The following is a 7,309-nucleotide window of genomic DNA, read 5'->3' as shown; positions in this document are numbered from 1 at the left end:
CTTTTCAATCTTCATGAGGCCAATCTTTGGTGGTACTTTCTATATCTAAGTGAAAACAGTTGGTCTAGTGTCTATGATTGCTACCAAAATTCAAGATTAGACAGGAATCCCTTCCATTTTTAAGTGCCTCGTACATAGATGTAGGTAACTTCAAGAAGGGAATTCACTAAGAGAATATGGCATAACCAAGGACACTACAATCTTCCTAGTTTCAACGTTAAATGATAGAGCCAAAGGTTGGGGTGCACCCTTTGCTTCTCATTGTATGGTCTTAAAGATGCCTTTAAGCTAGGGCTATCTCATCCAACCTCCAAAGAGCTCTCAGGGCTAACCTTCATTGTGAATCAAGCGAAAGATATTCCAACTATCAAAGTGGAGCATCCCCAATCCCATAATTTTTACATGGATTAGTTGAAGCATGGCATTATTTGTTGTTTTAATGGGTTATGGTCATCAACATTTGTGCTTTGGGAATGGGTTCATTAGTCCTAACTTCCGAATATAGATTTGCCTTTTTATTCAAAGGGTTTCTTTGTAGTGTATTTTAAAGATATTCAAGATTATTGAAAGGTTTTTGAACAAGGACGCTATTTTTGGGGTCGATCTTGGCTCTTTTGTAAACCATGGTTTACTAGTTTTAACCCTCTTTCTATGCCGTCTCTGACCATTCTAGTTTGGGTTAGACTCCTGAATATGCCTCTGAATTTACTGCATCAAGAGGTCTTAGCTGATGTGGGAAACTCACTCGATTGTTTCATTAAGGTAGATACAAAAAGGCTTGAGAAGGGTATTGTAATGTTTGCTCACATATGCATTGAAATACATCTCTGCAAAGCACTGTCGGGTAAAATTCTTCTCAATTTGGGGGGCATTATTTTTTCATATCTAGTGGAGGGCTATGAAAATACGATTTTCTGTTGCAGGATCATCAATAGCCCAGTCATTTCCATAATGTTTTCCCTTGTCCTCATGGACTCTCTCCTCCTTTGTATGTTAAGAATAAGATTCAAGGATGGCAAGATCCAATTGATCCAATAGGATATAAGAAACCTTCAACTAAAAAGAAAGATAACATGCAACAATAGAAAACCTCTACAACTAAATTGAGTCCTTTAGCCCTAGTTTAACCTCATGCAATGCTATCTTATCCTTCAGATGTCGAGGCCCACCCCTCAAATGTAGACGCAAGAGACACAACTGTGTCCTTATATTCATCAATGAGCGAGCACAATTATTTCTATGAATCAGATCCCTCAGATAGTGATATGGAAACAACTACAATTACAAACCCCCTCGAATTAAAATTGACTCAGGGAAATGCAATAATTGTCTCCTCTACATCTGTTTTCTGACAACCCCTTAAAATTAATTGATGTTCACAAGAAAAAAGGAAAAAGGTACTTTCAAGAAATCCCCAATCAATCATGAGGTCAATTACCATGGTAACAGTAAATGTATGAGCATTTTCATTTTTAGGTTATCTTGCCTTTTGAGTTTGGTTTTGGATAGATTCCTTAGATACTGTCCAATCCAAATTCCTTAATTTTCATGTAATCTTAGGTTAGTTTGGCTTTATATATTGGATTTAGTTGAACTTCCCCTAGAACTAACTAAGCCAATTTCTTAATTTGTACGTACTTAATTGATTAAAAAGTAATACAATTTTTAATTCACCAAAAAGAATTCAAAATACAAACTCCACATATACATTAAACATACAATTTAAACAAAAAAAAATTATATACAAAACATAAAACCATTATTTTGTAAATTACTTGGTAAAACATCATCAAATACTTTGGAAAAAGAAATTTATAATTTATGTATCATGCCAAAGAAAAGAAATGAGTTTATTGTACAAACTCCATATATACATTAAACATACAATTTAAACAACAAAAAATTATATACAAAACATAAAACCATTATTTTGTAAATTACTTGGTAAAACATCATCAAATACTTTGGAAAAAGAACTTTATAATTTCTGTATCATGCCAAAGAAAAGAAATGAGTTTATTGTCTTATTATGTTACTGCTGACATCTATGATGGTTTGTAGCTATTAGTTTGTTCGTACTTGATTTTTTTTTTCAATTTTCTATAGTGAACATTATGCTTTTCCTTGAAAATTTTGGGTGACATCACCTGTTGTTGCATACCCAGCTCGAGTGGAGTTGTAACGACCTGCGATCCTTGAGCACTCCGCCCGAAGTGCGACCGGCGGTTGGAAGTGAACGAAGTGCGACTCCGGTTGGTGTGCGAGCTCTAACTTCTGCGAAGACATTGTGGAGATATGTTATGTGCATATAGAGAGGGCGAGTTGATGTTTATATGGCATGGAGACACGGTTTAACATATGGAGGCCTACCACACTTAGAAGCAAAGGCCGACTTGAATTTAAGGGCGTTTGCAATGAAGTGTGGGTGTGGGGAGGTCGGCTGGGCAAGCCACGACATCGCCCTACGATTGATATATATTAGCCTCGCGTGGAGCTCATTTGGACAAGCTCTCAACGCACAAGATCTTCGCTCATAAGAGGAGGTGCGCAGATTTGGAGGTAGACGTAGCAAGGTGTAAATGCGCATGACTTGGTAATGCGCTCGTTCTTGGGCGAGGCTACACGAGGAGTAAATGCACATCAAGGGTGCGGGCAGGAGCGCCCGGCGGTTGGGTGAGGCGTGCACGGTGTATGTGTGGTGCCCGGATTGTGCGACAACTTGGCACGGGTTCTTGGGTGGCTCAGGTGAGCGTCCGCCCGTCGTGCAAGTGTGCACGGTGACTTGGTGAAGTGTTGAGATTGTGAACAGAGGTGTGTCTCGGGCAGAGGCACCCATGTGTGGCGACTTGGAGGCGCGCCCGAGTTGGGCAAACAACACGATCGTGCGACAAGGTGAACGAAGCATTGGTGAGTCGTGCGGCGACCGTGCGGAGGTGCCGACGAGCTAAGCAACTGAGTTTTGCCTTGGATTGTAAATTTGGCTAAATATGAAACTTGGGGTTCCAAGTATACTTGTAAAGCTTTTTAAACTGCTGTATAATATATTATCGGGCAGACTCATTGTTCAGGGAGTTGCCCCTCCCTTTATACTGTGCAATTGTGTTCTTCGTTTATAATTGCTGATGATAATGAATGTGTATAGGTGTTCATTGGTATAAAGGAAACATTAATAATACTTGGTTGCGAAACACAAACTAAGTAGGATAAGTGGTTAGGCGTAGTCCATGAACATAAGTATTGGTGAAAAGAAAGTGTTCGGTGGTGCCGCACCTCGCCAAGCGTGGTTGAAAGACTATCGTCGTCTTCGGCGTCGTGACAGTTGGTATCAAAGCTCGGTTGGAGCTGGTGATTGAAGCTGATTCAGGGTTGAAGAAGCTTGACAGTTGGTGATTGAGCAGGGTTGATCGTGACAGGTACTTGCAGGTGAAGGAAGCTGTTTCACATACAAGTGGAACAAGAGCTGGTTCATGTTTGCAGGGAACTTGGAGAAGACTGAAAGGCAAAGATGGTGGATGAACCTACGACAGGTGAATCTAGCCATGATGCAGGTGAAGTCTTCCGGTACAAAGTGTTGGAACAGATGGGTCAATGGAGTTCTAACTGGGTTTCGATGAAGGCTGAGAACATGAAGATTCGGGAAAGCTATTCGGAACTAAGAAGGGAACTTGAAGAACTCAAGAGCCAATACGTAAGTACGACAAATGTTGAACTCAAGGAACTTGATGAGGAGATCCGACAAAGTGGTCTTGGTCTTCAAGAGATCTTGGATGAAAGAGCCCGGTTAAGGAAGAAAAGTGCCATGGTGGAAGCCGAAATCAAGCAAGTTGAGGAAGAGATAAAGAAGAAGCTTCTTGGTAAGAATATCGTTGTAATTGAGCAGGAAGAGCTCGACTACATTGACAGGTTGGGAACTCACTACCGAGACAATCCAGAGGATGTTCGGAAGCTTAGTTCTATGAAAGTAGTCAATGGACACTTGGTTGGTGCACTTGAGCAGAATGCGATGGAGGACGAGCTTGAAGGGAGTCAAGCTAGGCCAGGATCGAGTTGCTTTGAAGAGCCAAGCAAGGAAGTGAAGTACCTTAGAAGGAATGTCAAGTTGGAGCACAAGCCAATTGACACTTCTGAGGCCGAATTCTTGAAGAAGGTTGCTGATGTGAGACATAAGATAAAGCGGACAGAAGGAGGTGATCCCTTGAAGCTGAGTTTTGTGCAGGTGACCGTGAAGGGCAAAAGATTTGCAGCGTTGGTGGATACAGGGGCTACTCATAGCTTCTTAAGCAGGAAAGCAGCAAAGTCTTTTGGGAAGAAAGCAAAGATGGAGAGGGAATGGAGTGCTTTCAAAGCAATCAACTCTACCATGAAAGCTATTATTGGTGTGATGGAAAACACTCAGGTGAGAGTGGGATCGTGGTTCGGAAAGTTGGACTTGAGGATCGTGGACATGGATGATCATTCTATGGTGCTGGGGAAAGATTTCATGAGGCTTGCACAAGCCATACCAATGGTGGACCGGGACATTCTCTTGATTACAACTGAAGGGAGAACCATGATGGTTCCAATGAATAGAAGGAGTTGCTTGGGGTATAGACAAAAGATGAATTCTATGACTTTGTATTCCAAAGATCTGAATGTGAAGCACGAGGATGTGGAGCAAAGAGGACTTGGGAGTATGACTCAAACAACGAAGGAAGGGAAGCTGATTGACTTCATTGCAAGAGCGAGGAAGAATGAAGTAAGTGAGAAGGCAATCTCACAAACCTTGAAGCTCTTGACAGAGGCATCTTCTACTGATGATCTTCACAATGGAGTTGTGAATGAAGGGAGTCCGAGTACTACTTCAGAGGCAGTGATTGATGAGGATTATGAAGGTAGAGATCCGGCTGGTATAGTGGATTTTTGCAGGTATGCTATGGGCATATATGAATTTCAGTTGATGAAGACCAAGCTTGGAGAGCTTGGGTCTACGTGTGAGGAGATTGAGGCTGTGCACAATTACTTGAGGACGCAACATCAATCGGATACATGGGTGGATGGGAGTTAGGGAGGAAACTTCCTGGCCCTCCTTTCTCTATAGACACCTTGGAGATGGGTTGGTGTAGGGACCTTGTTTGGGAGGGGCTACACCAACTTAACAAGGGGCCTTGGGGGAGGCTTCTTTATGACAGATTACAGACTTGGATGCAGATGACCAGATGTTGGGATGGAGTCTACATGGGTTGGACATCATGGACAACTAGAGTCATGGACATCAGGTTGGAGACATGGAGCATGACAATTATGCAGGGACATTATGCAGGAGCATGTGTAGAGGTGTCATTCATGGACATTCTATGGGGAATGCCGAAGCAAAGGATGTTGTGCAGATGCTGTTGTGACATGGAGATATATGAGCCAGTGGAGAGGTTGTATACTCTTGTGCAACAAGGCCATGGCTTGGACATGTTGCAGATGGGATGGAGTTTCCATGGACCTAAGCATGGGATTGAGAGCAGACTTGATGAGTCTGAGATGTAGCAGAAGTCAGGGAAAGACTTATGGTGACATAAGGATGTGCATTCTTGTGGTTTGGGCGTATGGTTGGATTAGCTACCCAATCAGTTCGAGTCATGAGGGGTACCAGTGTGGAGAGGTGCGTCGGCATGAGTTGGATCCGCATGAGTTGACATTTGTGCAGACAGATGTCTGTATCAAGTGGAGTATCTTGGCAGGCAGACTACATGGAGGGACGACACATGATGGAGATGGGAGTTCTACATATGTTGCAGGGATGTTTGCAGTATGTGGAGGAGTTGATATCATGGATAAGATTGTTCGAATATGGAAATCTTGATCTTGGTGGATGGCTACCAGGATGGTATGTTGTCGAGAACGACAACGACTTCAGGTGGAGGAGGATGTAATGACCTGCGATCCTTGAGCGCTCCGCCCGAAGTGCGACCGGCGGTTGGAAGTGAACGAAGTGCGACTGCGGTTGGTGTGCGAGCTCTAACTTGTGCGAAGACATTGTGGAGATATGTTATGCGCATAGAGAGAGGGCGAGCTGATGTTTATATGGCGTGGAGACACGGTTTAACATATGGAGGCCGACCACACTTAGAAGCAAAGGCCGACTTGAAGTTAAGGGCGTTTGCAATGAAGTGTGGGCGTGGGGAGGTCGACTGGGCAAGCCACGACCTCGCCCTACGATTGATATATATTAGCCTTGTGTGGAGCTCATTTGGACAAGCTCTCAACGCACAAGATCTTCGCTCATAAAAGGAGGTGCGCAAATTTGGAGGTAGACGCAGCAAGGTGTAAAGGCGCATGACTTCGTAATGTGCCTGTTCTTGGGCGAGGCTACACGAGGAGTAAACGCACATCTCGGTTGTGGGTGAAGGGCACGGGCAGGAGCGCCCGGCAGTTGGGTGAGGCGTGCACGGTGTATGTGTGGCGCCTGGATTGTGCGATGACTTGGCACAGGTTCTTGTATGGCTCGGGTGAGCGCCTGCCCGTCGTGCAAGTGTGCACGGTGACTTGGTGAAGTGTTGAGATTGTGAACGGAGGTGTGTCTCGGGCAGAGGCGCCCGTGTGTGGCGACTTGGAGGCGCGCCCGAGTTGGGCAAACCACACAATCGTGCGACAAGGTGAACGAAGCGTTGGTGAGTCGTGCGGCGACCATGCGGAGGTGCCAACAAGCTAGGCAACCGAATTTTGCCTTGGATTGTAAATTTGGCTAAGTATGAAACTTGGGGTTCCAAGTATACTTCTAAAGCTTTGTAAACTGTTGTATAATATATTATCGGGCAGACTCATTGTTCAGGGAGTTGCCCCTCCCTTTATACTGTGCAATTGTGTTCTTCGTTTATAATCGCTGATGATAATGAATGTATATGGGTGTTCATTGGTATAAAGGAAACATTAATAATACTTGGTTGCGAAACACAAACTAAGTAGGATAAGTGGTTAGGCGTAGTCCACGAACATAAGTATTGGTGAAAAGAAAGTGTTCGGTGGTGCCTTACCTCACCAAGCGTGGTTGAAAGACTATCATCGTCTCCGGCGTCGTGACAGGAGTCATCCTTCCATGCACGATTGACCAAAGTGATAAGATAATACAGCGGTACTGCAAAGACGATTCTGCATACATCTGGGAGTTAAGTTCACCCTGCTTTAGCTACTGTGCTGTAAATTTTGTTTTAAGAGTATTGGTGGAAAATTTATTAAGGAATTATCGATAAGTGCATTTATAATTAGACTAAGCCTACAAATGGAACTAGTTTTTATGTAGTTTCGAGTTGTTTTCCTTGTTAAAGGCTCTGTGTCATTT

The sequence above is a fragment of the Pinus tabuliformis genome, chromosome 1_2, assembly GCF_031772625.1.
Source record: "Pinus tabuliformis cultivar Carrire ecotype Pingquan chromosome 1_2, CPIR1, whole genome shotgun sequence".
Lineage (NCBI taxonomy): Eukaryota > Viridiplantae > Streptophyta > Pinopsida > Pinales > Pinaceae > Pinus > Pinus tabuliformis.
The sequence above is the reverse complement of the archived record's forward strand: the minus strand, read 5'-3'. Positions refer to the sequence as shown.